Genomic DNA, 19,854 nt, shown 5'->3' on the forward strand with positions numbered 1-19,854 from the left:
TATGCACCCTCCAACAACAGTATGCACCCTCCAACAACAGTATGCACCCTCCAACAGTATGCACCCTCCAACAACAGTATGCACCCTCCAACAACAGTATGCACCCTCCAACAGCAGTATGCACCCTCCAACAACAGTATGCACCCTCCAACAACAGTATGCACCCTCCAACAGCAGTATACACCCTCCAACAACAGTATGCACCCTCCAACAGTATGCACCCTCCAACAACAGTATGCACCCTCCAACAGCAGTATACACCCTCCAACAACAGTATGCACCCTCCAACAGTATGCACCCTCCAACAACAGTATGCACCCTCCAACAGCAGTATGCACCCTCCAACAGCAGTATGCACCCTCCAACAGCAGTATGCACCCTCCAACAACAGTATGCACCCTCCAACAACAGTATGCACCCTCCAACAGCAGTATGCACCCTCCAACAGTATGCACCCTCCAACAGCAGTATGCACCCTCCAACAGTATGCACCCTCCAACAGCAGTATGCACCCTCCAACAGCAGTATGCACCCTCCAACAGCAGTATGCACCCTCCAACAACAGTATGCACCCTCCAACAACAGTATGTACCCTCCAACAACAGTATGCACCCTCGAACGGCTTTTCAAGGACTGAATACACGAGACAAGATGTACACTGGATCGCATTAGCAATAGTGGAGCACATTTTCTAATGGGGATAGCAACTAAATACGAACAATTCTACTCACACTTACTTTTGCTCACACTTTGTTCACTCACGCTCACCATGAAGAAGATGGGCCAAAATTTGCGCGCCACTAGGCGCGCGGTTTTCAGAAGTCTTCCTTCCGGCTGTAACGGCCAAAACCCGGTTCTCCTTGAGCTCGCGGTGACTCTTCACTTATCCCAGAAGGCACTGGTAATATGCAAATTATCCTCGCAGGACTCCTCCCAGCTGCTATTAATAACCTAATAGCACGCAGCTTCATTGACTTTAATGGAGGCAGGTTTGTTGCAGAGTAACTGTAAAGCGTGGGGTTAAATTTTCCCATCCAAACATAGTTCTATGAGTCACATGGAGCATCTGTGTAAAATTTCGTGATTGTAAATGCAACGGTACGGATTCCTTTAGCGGACATACACACATACATACACTCATATATACATACACACACACACATACATACACTGAGCTTTATATATTAGATTTATTCACTTATCCTTGGTAATTTTTCTTCCTTGAAGTTTTTAGCAAATAAGGGTCCATGCACTGCTCGGTAGAAAAGCTGTAGTAAAGCTGGGTAGGATTTGAGCCTGGACACCAGTTTGACAAGATGCTTCCAAAATATCTTTACATTTGCCACCAGCCTGCTTGATGTTACTGTGACGGTGTGATATTGTGAATTGTGTATCATTTTGTGTAGGTTCATATTTTAGGAGCCTTGCTCCATTCATTCTGTGTATTCCTTGTCTTGTCTGCAGGTTAATTAGCTCAGCTCAGTTACCATTTGCTTGCCTTGTGTGTACATTGTCCTGTTTAGACAATGGGGAAAGAGTTCTCACCCCTTTTAAGTGGTCTTGCCTAATGACTCAGACACTCATGGTCGATCACTAGGGGTTTATGGGTTGCGATCCACAGCCCCGAATTCCTCTGACCATCAAAGTAAGTACTTACAGGAGGTTGTGCTGGATGGACAGAGAGTCATTGGATTGTGTGACTCTGGGGCATTTCTCACAATAGCTGATCCCCGAGTGTTCGGCCAGAGGCGATACATCATGGACCAGGGATTGTTATTGAATTGGCTGGAGGACAAAGGAGGAAGATCCCAAAAGCGACTGTGAATCTGGACTTTGGGGTGAAGCAATGTGTGGTTGGGCTGATGAGCGGCTGCCTGCAGATATTCTCCTAGGAAGTGATGTGGGAGATCTACAATGCTGATTTGTGGGTGCAGGAAACACAGTTTGAGTGAAGGAGGACACAAAGGGAAGCTTGTCCTTCCAACCCTACCGCTGTACAAGGGACTATCCACAGCTGAGCAACTGTCACGCTGTACAAAGGCTAGTAAGACGTAGTACAGCGTATTCCCCACTAAGTGACAGCAGAGTAGGGAAGGCGAGACAAAGAAACACTGTAACGGAAAGGCAGCTGAAGTACAGCAGAGTAACTTCAGCAGACAGTTAACAGGCGAACCACCAGGGGGCAGTAGAGTAGTCAAGCAGTCAGGGTCTAACCAGGAGGGTCAAGTCACTGCAAAGTGAGGATAAACATCAAAGTCAGAAAACAGAACCGAGTCGGAAGTCGGGAGATCAGGTATGCAGAGGGAAATACAAACAACAGACAGGAGCAGGAAATCAGGTACCGGGACAGGCAGACAAACGGGGGAGGGTACAAGTCAGGACACAGTAGCAGGGAGGCAGGACAGATCGAGAACACTCACCAGAGCCAGTATACACGCTGCAAGGCAGAAATATCCCTGGCACTGAGCCATAGGGAGAGAGGCCATATATAGCGTCCTGGGATCCAGAACGAGGCAAGGGAAGTTAACCCCTGACATGACTAGGCCAGAGCTGGGTGTAACCAGCAGCAGGGAAAAAATGGCCTGGATCATGACAGCAACATGGACTTTAGTGAGGTGGCCAGAGGTCTGTGAAGACGTCATGGCGCACTCACTTATTAAGAAGGAGGGAGAGCTTGTGATGGTGTGATGTTGTGTATCATTTTGTGTAGACTCGTATTTTAGGAGCCTTGCTCCATTCATTCAGTGTATTCCTTGTCTTGTCTGCAGATTAATTAGCTCAGCTCAGTTACCATTTGCTTGCCTTGTGTGTATATTGTCCTGTTCGCAGGTTAATCACCCCCAACCTCTCTGTTTACCTGGGGGATTATTCAGTCTGCCTGAGAAAGAAAAGAGAGAAGGAGTAAGGCGGGCTTTGCAGGTTGTGACATCGCAAGCCGATGCTGCGATGTCACACACAATAGTCCCCGCCCCCGTCACAGCAGCGATATCTTGTGATTCCTGGCGTAGCGAACATTATCGCTATGGCAGCTTCACATGCACTCACCTGTCCTGCGACGTCGCTCTGGCCGGCGTTCCGCCTCCTTCCTAAGGGGGCGGATCGTACAACGTCACAGCGACGTCACGCGGCAGGCGGCCAATCAAAGCGGAGGGGCGGAGATGAGCAGGATGTAAACATCCCGCCCACCTTCTTCCTTCCGTATAGCCGCCGGCGGCAGGTAAGGAGATGTTCCTCGCTCCTGCGGCTTCATACACAGCGATGTGTGCAGCCGCAGGAACGAGGTACAACATCGTACCTGTCGCTGCAGCGTAATTATGAAAAAGTCGAAGCCTGCACCGATCATACGATAACGACACTTTTGCGCTCGTTAATCGTATCATCTAGGATTTACACACTACGATGTTGAAAGTGATGCTGGATGTGCGTCACTCTCTATTTGACCCCACCGACATCGCACGTGCGATGTTGCAACGTGCAAAGCCGCCCTAAGGCTACTTTCACACATCCGGTTTGAGCGGTGCGGCTCAATCCGGCTGTGAAACCTATGCAACGGATGCGGCGAAAACACCGCATCCTTTGCATAAGTTTTTACATGCGGCCTGTCCATTTTTTTCCGGTTGCGGCACGCTACTGAGCATGCGCAGTGGAAGAAACCGCATGCGGCGGCCGGATGAGTTCTTTGCCGCATCGCGCCGCATCCGGCGTCCATAGGCATGCATTGAAAAATGCGCCGCAGCGGCCAGATGCGGCGCAATGCAGTTTTTTTGCCGAAACAAAAAACGTGCCAGGGAACGTTCCATCCGGCTGCCGCATCGACTAAATCTGCCGCATGCGGCAAACAACGGACGTAACGCAAGCCCATGCGGCACAATGCAAGTCAATGCTGGAAAAAACAAAACCGGCGGAAAAAAAAAAACGGTTTCGTTTTTTCAGCAGAGCGCCGGATTGTGCCGCACTGCTACAACAGGATGTGTGAAAGTAGCCTTAAGCCCACTTTACACGCTACAATATATCTTACGATGTGTCGGCGGGGTCACGTCGTAAGTGACGCACATCCGGCATTGTAAGGTACATTGCAGGATGTGACAGGTACGTGCGATTGTAATTGAACGGTAAAACGTTCATCGCACGTCGTACATTCCTCATGGATTGAATGTCAGGTTGTTCATTGTACCCGGGGCAGCGCACATCGCAGTGTGTGACACCCCGGGAACGATGAACAGATCTTACCTGCGTCCTGCGGCTTGTGGGCCCCTCTGCTTCTATTGGCCGGCTGCCGCGTGACGTCGATGTGACACCGAACGTCCCTCCCACTCCAGGAAGTGGACGTTTGCCGCCCACATCGAGGTCGTATGGAAGGTAAGTGCGTGTGACGGGGGTTAATCGTTTGTGCGGCACATTCAACAAATTAAACGTGCCTCACATATGATGGGGGCGTTGCAAATCGCATACGATATCGTATGCGAAATTGCAACGTGTAAAGCAGGCTTTAGATATATCCTCTGTGGGAGAAGCTGAGGCTCCCCAGAGAGACCTGGATATTTATTGCTTTATTACTGGGCTGTGTCCGTGTTCCTGGACTATTTTACCCTCTGTGTGGTGGATTATTTTATGGACCTTCTGGATTGCATGGAATAAAGGTTCTTTGGATTGCTCACTGATCTCTCGCTCTGTTAATTGTGTGATTTCGGAGAAGGACCCCGTGACAGTTACCCAGAATGAAGAAGCAGGTTCACAGCGATGCGGAACAGCCAGTCATGACTCCTAAACATGTGGTGCTACCCCAGCAAGAGATAGGGACAGGTCCCACCTTCTGCCTGAAGTATAATGGGATGAGGCAGTAATTAGTGTTCACACTACAATCAGCATTTACTGTTTATTCCCCTCCATTGTTCATGACAATCCAGGGATCTAGGGCTCAGCCACAGAACCATGGCTGGAGCATGGTCAGTAATGGTCTATCTCCTGATAATGGGGGGTGACATTGGTATCAGTGTGTCCTTTGTGTCACCTTCTGTGATCTACAACCAATCAGAGTCTGCTCTATTGTTTCTCTGGTATCTCCCACCAGAGGCCCAAGATAAGCAGCAGATAAGAAATAAAACCAGCCAAAGAAGGACAAACGACTCACAAGAAAGGTGAATACAGGAGAAAGCAGGAGAGCGGCACAGCCAGCATATAAAGATCCGGTCTGTACACCCAGGTGAGATATAAAGATATAGTGAGTACACCCAGGTGAGATGTACAGATATAGTGAGTACACCCAGGTGAGATGTATAGATGTAGTGAGTACACACAGGTGAGATGTATGGATGTAGTGAGTACACACAGGTGAAATGTATAGATATAGTGAGTACACACAGGTGAGATATATAGATGTAGTGAGTACACACAGGTGAGATGTATAGATGTAGTGAGTACACACAGGTGAGATGTATAGATGTAGTGAGTACAGACAGGTGAGATGTATAGATGTAGTGAGTACACACAGGTGAGATGTATAGATGTAGTGAGTACACACAGGTGAGATGTATAGATGTAGTGAGTATACACAGGTGAGATGTATAGATGTAGTGAGTACAGACAGGTGAGATGTATAGATGTAGTGAGTACAGACAGGTGAGATGTATAGATGTAGTGAGTACACACAGGTGAGATGTATAGATGTAGTGTGTACACACAGGTGAGATGTATAGATGTAGTGAGTACACACAGGTGAGATGTATAGATGTAGTGAGTACACACAGGTGAGATGTATAGATATAGTGAGTACACACAGGTGAGATGTATAGATGTAGTGAGTACACACAGGTGAGATGTATAGATGTAGTGTGTACACACAGGTGAGATGTATAGATGTAGTGAGTACAGACAAGTGAGATGTATATATGTAGTGAGTACACACAGGTGAGATGTATAGATGTAGTGAGTACACACAGGTGAGATGTATAGATGTAGTGAGTACACACAGGTGAGATGTACAGATGTAGTGAGTACACACAGGTGAGATGTATAGATGTAGTGAGTACACACAGGTGAGATGTATAGATGTAGTGAGTACACACAGGTGAGATGTATATATGTAGTGAGTACACACAGGTGAGATGTATAGATGTAGTGAGTACACAGGTGAGATGTATAGATGTAGTGAGTACACACAGGTGAGATGTATAGATATAGTGAGTACACACAGGTGAGATGTATAGATGTAAGGAGTACACACAGGTGAGATGTATAGATGTAGTGTGTACACACAGGTGAGATGTATAGATGTAGTGAGTACAGACAAGTGAGATGTATAGATGTATTGAGTACACACAGGTGAGGTGTATAGATGTAAGGAGTACACACAGGTGAGATGTATAGATGTAGTGAGTACACACAGGTGAGATGTATAGATGTAGTGAGTACACACAGGTGAGATGTACAGATGTAGTGAGTACACACAGGTGAGATGTATAGATGTAGTGTGTACACACAGGTGAGATGTATAGATGTAGTGAGTACACACAGGTGAGATGTATAGATGTAGTGAGTACACACAGGTGAGATGTATAGATGTAGTGAGTACACACAGGTGAGATGTATAGATGTAGTGAGTACACACAGGTGAGATGTATAGATGTAGTGAGTACATCCAGGTGAGATGTATAGATGTAGTGTGTACACACAGGTGAGATGTATAGATGTAGTGAGTACAGACAGGTGAGATGTATAGATGTAGCGAGTACAGACAGTGAGATGTATAGATGTAGTGAGTACACACAGGTGAGATGTATAGATGTAGTGAGTACACACAGGTGAGATGTATAGATGTAGTGAGTACACACAGGTGAGATGTATAGATGTAGGGAGTACACACAGGTGAGATGTATAGATGTAGTGAGTACTAACAGGTGAGATCTATAGATGTAGCGAGTACACACAGGTGAGATGTATAGATGTAGTGAGTACACACAGGTGAGATGTATAGATGTAGTGAGTACACACAGGTGAGATGTATAGATGTAGTGAGTACACACAGGTGAGATGTATAGATGTAGTGAGTACAGACAGGTGAGATGTATAGATGTAGTGAGTACAGACAGGTGAGATGTATAGATGTAGTGAGTACAGACAGGTGAGATGTATAGATGTAGTGAGTACAGACAGGTAAGATGTATAGATGTAGTAAGTACACACAGGTGAGATGTATATATGTAGTGAGTACTAACAGGTGAGATCTATAGATGTAGCGAGTACACACAGGTGAGATGTATAGATGTAGTGAGTACACACAGGTGAGATGTATAGATGTAGTGAGTACACACAGGTGAGATGTGTAGATGTAGTGAGTACAGACAGGTGAGATGTATAGATGTAGTAAGTACACACAGGTGAGATGTAAAGATGTAGTGAGTATAGACAGGTGAGATGTATAGATGTAGTGAGTACACACAGGTGAGATGTATAGATGTAGTAAGTACACACAGGTGAGATGTATAGATGTAGTGAGTACAGACAGGTGAGATGTAAAGATGTAGTGAGTATAGACAGGTGAGATGTATAGATGTAGTGAGTACACACAGGTGAGATGTATAGATGTAAGGAGTACACACAGGTGAGATGTATAGATGTAGCGAGTACACACAGGTGAGATGTATAGATGTAGGGAGTACACACAGGTGAGATGTATAGATGTAGCGAGTACACACAGGTGAGATGTATAGATGTAGTGAGCACACACAGGTGAGATGTATAGATGTAGTGAGTACACACAGGTGAGATGTATAGATGTAGTGAGTACACAGGTGAGATGTATAGATGTAGCGAGTACACACAGGTGAGATGTATAGATGTAGCGAGTACACACAGGTGAGATGTATAGATGTAGTGAGTACAGACAGGTAAGATGTATAGATGTAGTGAGTACAGACAGGTAAGATGTATAGATGTAGTAAGTACACGCAGGTGAGATGTATAGATGTAGTGAGTACACACAGGTGAGATGTATAGATGTAGTGAGTATAGACAGGTGAGATGTATATATGTAGTGAGTACTAACAGGTGAGATCTATAGATGTAGCGAGTACACACAGGTGAGATGTATAGATGTAGTGAGTACAGACAGGTGAGATGTATAGATGTAGTGAGTACACACAGGTGAGATGTATAGATGTAGTGAGTACACACAGGTGAGATTTATAGATGTAGCGAGTACACACAGGTGAGATGTATAGATGTAGTGAGTACACACAGGTGAGATGTATAGATGTAGTGAGTACACACAGGTGAGATGTATAGATGTAGTAAGTACACACAGGTGAGATGTATAGATGTAGTGAGTACAGACAGGTGAGATGTATAGATGTAGTAAGTACACACAGGTGAGATGTATAGATGTAGTGAGTACTAACAGGTGAGATCTATAGATGTAGCGAGTACACACAGGTGAGATGTATAGATGTAGTGAGTACAGACAGGTGAGATGTATAGATGTAGTAAGTACACACAGGTGAGATGTATAGATGTAGTAAGTACACACAGGTGAGATGTATAGATGTAGTGAGTACAGACAGGTGAGATGTAAAGATGTAGTGAGTATAGACAGGTGAGATGTATAGATGTAGTGAGTACACACAGGTGAGATGTATAGATGTAGTAAGTACACACAGGTGAGATGTATAGATGTAGTGAGTACAGACAGGTGAGATGTAAAGATGTAGTGAGTATAGACAGGTGAGATGTATAGATGTAGTGAGTACACACAGGTGAGATGTATAGATGTAAGGAGTACACACAGGTGAGATGTATAGATGTAGCGAGTACACACAGGTGAGATGTATAGATGTAGGGAGTACACACAGGTGAGATGTATAGATGTAGCGAGTACACACAGGTGAGATGTATAGATGTAGTGAGTACACAGGTGAGATGTATAGATGTAGTGAGTACACACAGGTGAGATGTATAGATGTAGTGAGTACAGACAGGTAAGATGTATAGATGTAGTAAGTACACGCAGGTGAGATGTATAGATGTAGTGAGTACACACAGGTGAGATGTATAGATGTAGTGAGTATAGACAGGTGATATGTATATATGTAGTGAGTACTAACAGGTGAGATCTATAGATGTAGCGAGTACACACAGGTGAGATGTATAGATGTAGTGAGTACAGACAGGTGAGATGTATAGATGTAGTGAGTACACACAGGTGAGATGTATAGATGTAGTGAGTACACACAGGTGAGATTTATAGATGTAGCGAGTACACACAGGTGAGATGTATAGATGTAGCGAGTACACACAGGTGAGATGTTTAGATGTAGTGAGTACACACAGGTGAGATGTATAGATGTAGTGAGTACAGACAGGTGAGATGTATAGATGTAGTGAGTACACACAGGTGAGATGTATAGATGTAGGGAGTACAGACAGGTGAGATGTATAGATGTAGTGAGTACACACAGGTGAGATGTATAGATGTAGTGAGTACACACAGGTGAGATGTATAGATGTAGTGAATACACACAGGTGAGATATATAGATGTAGTGAGTACACACAGGTGAGATGTATAGATGTACTGAGTACACACAGGTGAGATGTATAGATGTAGTGAGTACACACAGGTGAGATGTATAGATGTACTGAGTACACCCAGGTGAGATGTATAGATGTAGTGAGTACACACAGGTGAGATGTATATATGTAGTGAGTACAGACAGGTGAGATGTATAGATGTAGTGAGTACACACAGGTGAGATGTATATATGTAGTGAGTACACACAGGTGAGATGTATAGATGTAGCGAGTACAGACAGTGAGATGTATAGATGTAGTGAGTACACACAGGTGAGATGTATAGATGTAGTGAGTACACCCAGGTGAGATGTATAGATGTAGTGAGTACACACAGGTGAGATGTATAGATGTAGTGAGTACACACAGGTGAGATGTATAGATGTAGTGAGTACAGACAGGTGAGATGTATAGATGTAGTGAGTATAGACAGGTGAGATGTATAGATATAGTGAGTACACACAGGTGAGATGTATAGATGTAGTGAGTACACACAGGTGAGATGTATAGATGTAGTAAGTACACACAGGTGAGATGTATAGATGTAGTGAGTACAGACAGGTGAGATGTATAGATGTAGTGAGTATAGACAGGTGAGATGTATAGATATAGTGAGTACACACAGGTGAGATGTATAGATGTAGTGAGTACACACAGGTGAGATGTATAGATGTAGTGAGTACACAGGTGAGATGTATAGATGTAGTGAGTACACACAGGTGAGATGTATAGATGTAGTGAGTACACAGGTGAGATGTATAGATGTAGCGAGTACACACAGGTGAGATGTATAGATGTAGCGAGTACACACAGGTGAGATGTATAGATGTAGTGAGTATAGACAGGTGAGATGTATAGATGTAGTGAGTACAGACAGGTAAGATGTATAGATGTAGTAAGTACACGCAGGTGAGATGTATAGATGTAGTGAGTACACACAGGTGAGATGTATAGATGTAGCGAGTACACACAGGTAAGATGTAGTGAGTACACACAGGTGAGATGTATAGATGTAGTGAGTACAGACAGGTGAGATGTATAGATGTAGTGAGTACACACAGGTGAGATGTATAGATGTAGTGAGTACACACAGGTGAGATGTATAGATGTAGCGAGTACACACAGGTGAGATGTATAGATGTAGTGAGTACAGACAGGTGAGATGTATAGATGTAGGGAGTACACACAGGTAAGATGTATAGATGTAGCGAGTACACACAGGTGAGATGTATAGATGTAGTGAGTACACACAGGTGAGATGTATAGATGTAGTGAGTATAGACAGGTGAGATGTATAGATATAGTGAGTACACACAGGTGAGATGTATAGATGTAGTGAGTACACACAGGTGAGATGTATAGATGTAGTGAGTACACAGGTGAGATGTATAGATGTAGCGAGTACACACAGGTGAGATGTATAGATGTAGTGAGTACAGACAGGTGAGATGTATAGATGTAGTGAGTACACACAGGTGAGATGTATAGATGTAGTGAGTACACACAGGTGAGATGTATAGATGTAGCGAGTACACACAGGTGAGATGTATAGATGTAGTGAGTACACACAGGTGAGATGTATAGATGTAGTGAGTACAGACAGGTGAGATGTATAGATGTAGTGAGTACACACAGGTGAGATGTATAGATGTACTGAGTACACACAGGTGAGATGTATAGATGTAGTGAGTACACACAGGTGAGATGTATAGATGTAGTGAGTACACACAGGTGAGATGTATAGATGTAGTGAGTATAGACAGGTGAGATGTATAGATATAGTGAGTACACACAGGTGAGATGTATAGATGTAGGGAGTACACACAGGTAAGATGTATAGATGTAGCGAGTACACACAGGTGAGATGTATAGATGTAGTGAGTACACACAGGTGAGATGTATAGATGTAGTGAGTATAGACAGGTGAGATGTATAGATATAGTGAGTACACACAGGTGAGATGTATAGATGTAGTGAGTACACACAGGTGAGATGTATAGATATAGTGAGTACACACAGGTGAGATGTATAGATGTAGTGAGTACACACAGGTGAGATGTATAGATGTAGTGAGTATAGACAGGTGAGATGTATAGATATAGTGAGTACACACAGGTGAGATGTATAGATGTAGTGAGTACACACAGGTGAGATGTATAGATGTAGTGAGTACAGACAGGTGAGATGTATAGATGTAGTGAGTACAGACAGGTGAGATGTATAGATGTAGTGAGTACAGACAGGTGAGATGTATAGATGTAGTGAGTACAGACAGGTAAGATGTATAGATGTAGTAAGTACACACAGGTGAGATGTATATATGTAGTGAGTACTAACAGGTGAGATCTATAGATGTAGCGAGTACACACAGGTGAGATGTATAGATGTAGTGAGTACACACAGGTGAGATGTGTAGATGTAGTGAGTACACACAGGTGAGATGTATAGATGTAGTGAGTACAGACAGGTGAGATGTATAGATGTAGTAAGTACACACAGGTGAGATGTATAGATGTAGTGAGTACAGACAGGTGAGATGTAAAGATGTAGTGAGTATAGACAGGTGAGATGTATAGATGTAGTGAGTACACACAGGTGAGATGTATAGATGTAGTAAGTACACACAGGTGAGATGTATAGATGTAGTGAGTACAGACAGGTGAGATGTAAAGATGTAGTGAGTATAGACAGGTGAGATGTATAGATGTAGTGAGTACACACAGGTGAGATGTATAGATGTAGTAAGTACACACAGGTGAGATGTATAGATGTAGTGAGTACACCCAGGTGAGATGTATAGATGTAGTGAGTACACACAGGTGAGATGTATAGATATAAGGAGTACACACAGGTGAGATGTATAGATGTAGCGAGTACACACAGGTGAGATGTATAGATGTAGGGAGTACACACAGGTGAGATGTATAGATGTAGCGAGTACACGCAGGTGAGATGTATAGATGTAGTGAGTACACACAGGTGAGATGTATAGATGTAGTGAGTACTAACAGGTGAGATCTATAGATGTAGCGAGTACACACAGGTGAGATGTATAGATGTAGTGAGTACAGACAGGTGAGATGTATAGATGTAGTGAGTACACACAGGTGAGATGTATAGATGTAGTGAGTACTAACAGGTGAGATCTATAGATGTAGCGAGTACACACAGGTAAGATGTATAGATGTAGTGAGTACAGACAGGTAAGATGTATAGATGTAGTGAGTACACACAGGTGAGATGTATAGATGTAGTGAGTACACACAGGTGAGATTTATAGATGTAGCGAGTACACACAGGTGAGATGTATAGATGTAGCGAGTACACACAGGTGAGATGTTTAGATGTAGTGAGTACACACAGGTGAGATGTATAGATGTAGTGAGTACAGACAGGTGAGATGTATAGATGTAGTGAGTACACACAGGTGAGATGTATAGATGTAGCGAGTACACACAGGTGAGATGTATAGATGTAGGGAGTACAGACAGGTGAGATGTATAGATGTAGTGAGTACACACAGGCGAGATGTATAGATGTAGTGAGTACACACAGGTGAGATGTATAGATGTAGGGAGTACAGACAGGTAAGATGTATAGATGTAGTAAGTACACGCAGGTGAGATGTATAGATGTAGTGAGTACACGCAGGTGAGATATATAGATGTAGTGAGTACACACAGGTGAGATGTATAGATGTACTGAGTACACACAGGTGAGATGTATAGATGTAGTGAGTACACACAGGTGAGATGTATAGATGTACTGAGTACACCCAGGTGAGATGTATAGATGTAGTGAGTACACACAGGTGAGATGTATATATGTAGTGAGTACAGACAGGTGAGATGTATAGATGTAGTGAGTACACACAGGTGAGATGTATATATGTAGTGAGTACACACAGGTGAGATGTATAGATGTAGCGAGTACAGACAGTGAGATGTATAGATGTAGTGAGTACACACAGGTGAGATGTATAGATGTAGTGAGTACACCCAGGTGAGATGTATAGATGTAGTGAGTACACACAGGTGAGATGTATAGATGTAGTGAGTACACACAGGTGAGATGTATAGATGTAGTGAGTACAGACAGGTGAGATGTATAGATGTAGTGAGTATAGACAGGTGAGATGTATAGATGTAGTGAGTACACACAGGTGAGATGTATAGATATAGTGAGTACACACAGGTGAGATGTATAGATGTAGTGAGTACACACAGGTGAGATGTATAGATGTACTGAGTACACACAGGTGAGATGTATAGATGTAGTGAGTACACACAGGTGAGATGTATAGATGTAGTAAGTACACACAGGTGAGATGTATAGATGTAGTGAGTATAGACAGGTGAGATGTATAGATATAGTGAGTACACACAGGTGAGATGTATAGATGTAGTGAGTACACACAGGTGAGATGTATAGATGTAGTGAGTACACAGGTGAGATGTATAGATGTAGTGAGTACACACAGGTGAGATGTATAGATGTAGTGAGTACACACAGGTGAGATGTATAGATGTAGTGAGTACAGACAGGTGAGATGTATAGATGTAGTGAGTATAGACAGGTGAGATGTATAGATATAGTGAGTACACACAGGTGAGATGTATAGATGTAGTGAGTACACACAGGTGAGATGTATAGATGTAGTGAGTACACAGGTGAGATGTATAGATGTAGTGAGTACACACAGGTGAGATGTATAGATGTAGTGAGTACAGACAGGTGAGATGTATAGATGTAGTAAGTACACAGGTGAGATGTATAGATGTAGTGTGTACACACAGGTGAGATGTATAGATGTAGCGAGTACACACAGGTGAGATGTATAGATGTAGCGAGTACACACAGGTGAGATGTATAGATGTAGTGAGTATAGACAGGTGAGATGTATAGATGTAGTGAGTACAGACAGGTAAGATGTATAGATGTAGTAAGTACACGCAGGTGAGATGTATAGATGTAGTGAGTACACACAGGTGAGATGTATAGATGTAGCGAGTACACACAGGTAAGATGTAGTGAGTACACACAGGTGAGATGTATAGATGTAGTGAGTACAGACAGGTGAGATGTATAGATGTAGTGAGTACACACAGGTGAGATGTATAGATGTAGTGAGTACACACAGGTGAGATGTATAGATGTAGCGAGTACACACAGGTAAGATGTAGTGAGTACACACAGGTGAGAAGTATAGATGTAGTGAGTACACCCAGGTGAGATGTATAGATGTAGTGAGTACAGACAGGTGAGATGTATAGATGTAGTGAGTACACACAGGTGAGATGTATAGATGTAGTGAGTACACACAGGTGAAATGTATAGATGTAGTGAGTACACACAGGTGAGATGTATAGATGTAGTGAGTACACACAGGTGAGATGTATAGATGTACTGAGTACACAGGTGAGATGTATAGATGTAGTGAGTACAGACAAGTGAGATGTATAGATGTAGTGAGTACACCCAGGTGAGATGTATAGATGTAGTGAGTACACACAGGTGAGATGTATAGATGTAGTGAGTACACACAGGTGAGATGTATAGATGTAGTGTGTACACACAGGTGAGATGTATAGATGTAGTGAGTACACACAGGTGAGATGTATAGATGTAGTGAGTATAGACAGGTGAGATGTATAGATGTAGTGAGTACACCCAGGTGAGATGTATAGATGTAGTGAGTACACACAGGTGAGATGTATAGCTGTAGTGAGAACACACAGGTGAGATGTATAGATGTAGTGAGTACACACAGGTGAGATGTATAGATGTAGTGAGAACACACAGGTGAGATGTATAGATGTAGTGAGTACACACAGGTGAGATGTATAGATGTAGTGAGTATAGACAGGTGAGATGTATAGATGTAGTGAGTACACCCAGGTGAGATGTATAGATGTAGTGAGTACACCCAGGTGAGATGTATAGATGTAGTGAGTACACACAGGTGAGATGTATAGATGTACTGAGTACACACAGGTGAGATGTATAGCTGTAGTGAGTACACACAGGTGAGATGTATAGATGTAGTGAGTACAGAAAGGTGAGATGTATAGATGTAGTGAGTACAGACAGGTGAGATGTATAGATGTAGTGAGTACACACAGGTGAGATGTATAGATGTAGTGAGTACACACAGGTTAGATGTATAGATGTAGTGAGTACACACAGGTGAGATATATAGATGTAGTGAGTACACACAGGTGAGATGTATAGATGTAGTGAGTACAGACAGGTGAGATGTATAGATGTAGTGAGTACACACAGGTGAGATGTATAGATGTAGGGAGTACACCCAGGTGAGATGTACAGATGTAGTGAGTACACACAGGTGAGATGTATAGATGTAGTGAGTACACACAGGTGAGATGTATAGATGTAGTGAGTACACGCAGGTGAGATGTATAGATGTAGTGAGTACACGCAGGTGAGATGTATAGATGTAGTGAGTACACACAGGTGAGATGTATAGATGTAGTAAGTACACACAGGTGAGATGTAAAGATGTAGTGAGTATAGACAGGTGAGATGTATAGATGTAGTGTGTACACACAGGTGAGATGTATAGATGTAGGGAGTACACACAGGTGAGATGTATAGATGTAGGGAGTACACACAGGTGAGATGTATAGATGTAGCGAGTACACACAGGTGAGATGTATAGATGTAGTGAGTACACAGGTGAGATGTATAGATGTAGTGAGTACACACAGGTGACATGTATAGATGTAGTGAGTACACACAGGTGAGATGTATAGATGTAGTGAGTACAGACAGGTGAGATGTATAGATGTAGTGAGTACACACAGGCGAGATGTATAGATATAGTGAGTACACACAGGTGAAATATATAGATATAGTGAGTACACACAGGTGAGATATATAGATGTAGTGTGTACACACAGGTGAGATGTATAGATGTAGCGAGTACAGACAGGTGAGATGTATAGATGTAGCGAGTACAGACAGGTGAGATGTATAGATGTAGCGAGTACAGACAGGTGAGATGTATAGATGTAGTGAGTACACACAGGTGAGATGTATAGATGTAGTGAGTACACACAGTTGAGATGTATAGATGTAGTGAGTACACACAGGTGAGATGTATAGATGTAGTGAGTACACACAGGTGAGATGTATAGATGTAGTGAGTACACACAGGTGAGATGTATAGATGTAGTGAGTACACACAGGTGAGATGTATAGATGTAGAGAGTACAGACAAGTGAGATGTATAGATGTAGTGAGTACACACAGGTGAGATATATAGATATAGTGAGTACACACAGGTGAGATATATAGATTTAGTGAGTACACACAGGTGAGATGTATAGATGTAGGGAGTACACACAGGTGAGATATATAGATGTAGTGAGTACACACAGGTGAGATATATAGATGTAGTGAGTACACACAGGTGAGATATATAGATTTAGTGAGTACACACAGGTGAAATGTATAGATGTAGCGAGTACAGACAGGTGAGATGTATAGATGTAGTGAGTACACACAGGTGAGATGTATAGATGTAGTGAGTACAGACAGGTGAGATGTATAGATGTAGTGAGTACACACAGGTGAGATGTATAGATGTAGTGAGTACAGACAGGTGAGATGTATAGATGTAGTGAGTACACACAGGTGAGATGTATAGATGTAGTGAGTACACACAGGTGAGATGTATAGATGTAGTGAGTACACACAGGTGATATGTATAGATGTAGCGAGTACAGACAGGTGAGATGTATAGATGTAGCGAGTACAGACAGGTGAGATGTATAGATGTAGCGAGTACACACAGGTGAGATGTATAGATGTAGTGAGTACACACAGGTGAGATGTATAGATGTAGTGAGTACAGACAGGTGAGATGTATAGATGTAGGGAGTACAGACAGGTGAGATGTATAGATGTAGTGAGTACTGTCAGGGCCGGGCGGTCGGGCAGACCCAGGAGGTGGATCCACTGGGCCGAACTCTAAGATGGTGGTAGGGAGTCCGGTAGCTGAAGCACTGATGGGCAGCAGAACAGTCCGTGCAAGTGAAGGTAGCGGAGGAGTCCCTGGGACCACGGAGTCACAGATGGCAGTCCGGGTGACGTAGCTCAGGTTCGGAAGCCAAGATGATGTCAGGCGGGGTCCGGAACCTTTGGAGCAAGATGACGGGTCACCGCAGGGATCCGAGATGGTACGGACTGTCAGATGGCAGACGGACAGCGTGCGGGGCTCGGGATTCAGCAGGACTGGATGGCGTGGCGGGATCAGCTCTAGAAGAGAGATACGTAAGTATGGCAGGAAAACACAAGGAGACCTGACTCCTAGCTCAGAAAACACGAAGATCAGGCCCCGCCCCCTTGGACAAGAACCCCCCTTTATACCCCGTACCTGTCTAACCTCATTTCCTGTTAATGGGCGCTGGCCCTTTAAGAAAGGGTCAGTGACCGCGCGCCCTAATGCGCATGCGCGCGGCCCGGGTGCCAGAAGCCAGGGAAGGAGGCTGAGAGGAGGACGCAGGGGAGCCAGCCAGGGCCTGGGAGGCCGTCGGGCGCCGGGATCGGCGGCCAGGGAGCCTAGGAAGGACGGGCACAAGAGGCTGGGACGCGGGGAGCGTGGCAGGTGAGCCGGGGAGCGGGACAGGAGACCCGGGAAGGGGAGCCGAGGACCCGGGGAGCGTGACAGTACCCCCCTCCCCACGCCCCCCTCCCCGCAACCGGGACATGAAGGCACGGATCAGAGGAGAGCCCACGTTCTCCCTGGGTTCCCAGGATCTATCCTCAGGACCATACCCCTCCCAGTCCACCAGGAAGAACTGCCGGCCACGAACAGTCTTCATGGCCACGATATCCCTTACCGCATAGATGTCGTCCTCAGCAATAGGAGGAGGAGCCGGACTGGCAGCAGCGGAGAAGGGACCAAGGAACACCGGCTTGAGTAGAGAGACGTGGAAGGAGTTGGGTATTTTCATTGTGGTCGGAAGCCTCAGTTTGTAGGAGACCTCATTGATCTTGCTGAGGATCTTAAACGGCCCGATGTAGCGAGGACCCAGCTTGTAGGAAGGTATCTTCAGTCGGATGTACTGGGAAGCAAGCCAGACCAGGTCACCAGGAGAGAAACACGGAGGGTCTAGACGCCTTTTGTCAGCGTGTTTCTTCATCCGCTGGGAAGCGCGCCCAAGGGACGCCTTGACAGAGTCCCAAATAGTAGCGAAGTCACGGGCTACAGTATCAGCAGCAGGGACATCCGAAGAAGGGGATATAGGCAACGGGACGGAAGGCTGCAGTCCGTAAACGACATGGAAGGGAGATTTGGAGGACGACTCACTGACGTGGTGGTTATGGGAGAATTCAGCCCAAGGCAGAAGCGTGGACCAGTCGTCGTGATGGGCGTTGACATAGTGACGTAAGAAGGAGGTCAAGATTTGATTGACCCTTTCCACTTGGCCATTAGACTGAGGATGGTAAGCGGAAGAAAAGTCCAGAGTCACTCCCAGATGTTTGCAGAGAGCCCTCCAGAAGCGGGAGGTGAACTGAGTTCCTCTGTCGGACACGATGTGGGAAGGAAAGCCATGCAAGCGGAAGATATGTTGTATATAGGCTTCCGCGAGTTCCTGAGCAGAGGGCAGTCCGGGCATAGGGACGAAGTGAGCCATTTTGGAGAACCGATCCACCACGACCCATATGACTGTGTGTCCGGATGATACTGGCAAGTCCGTAATAAAGTCCATCGCTATGTGTTGCCATGGAACTGAGGGTATCGGCAGAGGCAGAAGACGGCCATAGGGCAGGTGTTTGGGCGTCTTGTTCCTGGCACAAGAGGGGCAGGCAGAGACAAAGGCGGCAACGTCCGTGCGAAGGGATGGCCACCAGTAATGGCGTACAATCGCACCCCATGTTCTCTTCTGGCCTGCATGGCCGGCTGTTTTCGAGGCATGACCCCAGTGTAACACTTTTTGCCTGTCGGTCTCAGAGACATAGGTCTTCCCGGGTGGTATCTGGGCCAGAGTGACAGGGGCCACCGGAACAATCTTGCTAGGAGAGATGATAGTTTGGGTAGTCTCTTCCTCCTGCTCCAGAGGCATGAGAGACCTAGACAAGGCATCAGCGCGTATATTCTTGTCTGCGGGTCGGAAGTGAAGCTGGAAGTCAAACCTGGCAAAGAATAAGGACCACCTGGCTTGCCGTGGGTTCAGTCGCTGAGCGGACCGCAGGTATTCCAGGTTCTTGTGGTCCGTGTAGATAATCACAGGGTACACTGCTCCTTCCAGGAGGTAGCGCCACTC

At 44.8% G+C, this 19,854-nt stretch overlaps 1 protein-coding gene across 1 annotated transcript in view; it reads left to right on the forward strand.

The window, feature by feature from the left end:
* The first annotated feature begins 5,144 nt into the window (after positions 1–5,144).
* The window catches only part of LOC142290787 (uncharacterized), a 30,588-nt gene continuing 15,878 nt past the window's right edge, over positions 5,145–19,854 (forward strand). The window contains exon 1 of the mRNA XM_075334787.1: positions 5,145–5,203. The gene's annotated coding sequence lies outside the window, so the exon portion shown is untranslated. The remainder of the gene's footprint in view (positions 5,204–19,854) is intronic.

Source organism: Anomaloglossus baeobatrachus, chromosome 2 (genome assembly GCF_048569485.1).
Source record: "Anomaloglossus baeobatrachus isolate aAnoBae1 chromosome 2, aAnoBae1.hap1, whole genome shotgun sequence".
In the NCBI taxonomy this organism is placed as follows: Eukaryota; Metazoa; Chordata; class Amphibia; order Anura; family Aromobatidae; genus Anomaloglossus; species Anomaloglossus baeobatrachus.